Here is a 1,761-nt window from a genome sequence, read left to right as displayed (position 1 = left end):
CCTTCATCCAATTAGTTGAGAGGAGCCAATTTGGGGGGATGCCTAGTGAGGACCCTCATTCTCATATGGAAAACTTTTGCGACTATTGTGATGCAATCTCTCAAACGGGCGTGACTCAAGACCAAATTAGATGGGTCTTATTTCCTTTTTCCTTAATCAGCACCGCGAAGCAATGGTTGAAGGGCCTTGATAAGGCCACCCTCGGAATAGATTCTTGGAAGAAGTTGGCTCTAGCTTTCTACAAAAAATTCTACCCACCGGAAAAGACTAACATGCTAAGAGCTCAAATTACGGGTTTTAAGCAAAGGGATGAAGAGTCTTTGCATGAAGCTTGGGAGCGGTTTAAGGGAATTTGTCGCTCATGTCCTCACCATGGACTTAGCGAATGGTTTTTGGTACAACAATTTTGGAATGGTTTATATGAAGATTCTAGGAACATTCTCAATATGGGATCAAATGGAATGTTCACCGAAGTTGATGAAAATCAAACATGGAACAAGATTGAGGAAATGGCGGTCCATAACTCACAATATAGTAGACCTCACAAGGCTACTAGGGGAGGAAAGCATGAAGTGGACTCCGTTACTCAATTGGGTGCTCAACTTAGTGCTCACATTGACACAATCAATTTGAAGTTTGAACAAGCTATGGCTAGACTTGAGGAAAACTCAAAATCATCAAAGCATCATGTTAATGCCATGACGGCATCCTCATCAATCCCAAGTGGGATATGTGAGAATTGTGGAACTTTGGGACATGACCAAGGTGAATGTAGGGGAACAAATGAACAAGTGAATGCTTTCCAAGCATACAAGAGTGGTACCCCTTATTCCAACTTTTACAATGAAAACACTAAATTCCAACCAAATCTCTCATACAAAAGCCAAAATGTTCAAAACCCTCAAACAACATACACTCCACCACCCATGAGAAACCAAAATCAAAGACCCTTTTACAATCAAAACCAAGGTTACCAAAATCAAAATCCATACAATCACCAAAATGACCAAGGCTTTGATGTCCAAAAAGCGGTCCTCCAAATGCAAAAGAATCAACAAGAATTTTTCACTCAAATGCAAAAAGATAGCCAAGCAAAGGAAACCACCATCAACAACATTCTAGCTCACACCAAGATGTTGGAAACACAATTGACTCAACTAGCATCTTCAAGCTCACAAAGACAAAAGGGGCAATTACCACCTCAAAGTAATCCCCCTAGACATGAAACGGTTAGTGCCATTCACTTGAGAAGTGGTACAAGGTATGAAGCAATCAAGAAGCAAGTTGAGGATGAAGTTGTGGAAGCTAGTGAAAAGGAAGAAATTGTGCAAAACTCCAAAGATGGAGAATCATCAAAAGAAGAAAGTTCAAAGAAAAATGAAGACAAGGCCAAGGAGAAGGAGCCCATCGTGATTAGACTCCCTTTTCCAAGTCGTCAAGCCAAGCCCAAATTTGATGATCAACTTGGAAAGTTCATGAAAATTGTGAAGAATTTGGAAGTCTCAATTCCTTTCACGGAATTAATCAATCACGTGCCGGCCTATGCGAAATACATGAAAGATATCCTCACAAAGAAGAAGTCGATCCGGAAGCTTGAGACTATCGCCTTCACTAAGGTGAGTAGTGCAATACTTCAAGGGAGTTCACCTCCAAAGTTAAAGGATCCGGGAAGCTTCTCAATACCGTGTACCATTGGCGACACAACGATCAACAAAGCCTTATGTGATCTAGGGGCTAGTGTGAGTGTCATGCCGTACTCGG

At 41.3% G+C, this 1,761-nt stretch overlaps 1 non-coding gene across 1 annotated transcript; it reads right to left on the bottom strand.

The window, feature by feature from the left end:
* Positions 1 to 272: 272 nt before the first annotated feature.
* On the bottom strand, positions 273 to 379 carry LOC141624468 (small nucleolar RNA R71). The gene has a single exon (XR_012534275.1). It is a non-coding gene; the product is annotated as a small nucleolar RNA R71 (small nucleolar RNA).
* Between the last annotated feature and the right edge of the window lie 1,382 nt (positions 380 to 1,761).

This window comes from Silene latifolia, chromosome X (genome assembly GCF_048544455.1).
Source record: "Silene latifolia isolate original U9 population chromosome X, ASM4854445v1, whole genome shotgun sequence".
Classification (NCBI taxonomy): Eukaryota; Viridiplantae; Streptophyta; class Magnoliopsida; order Caryophyllales; family Caryophyllaceae; genus Silene; species Silene latifolia.
This window is presented reverse-complemented; position numbering and strand designations above follow the sequence as displayed.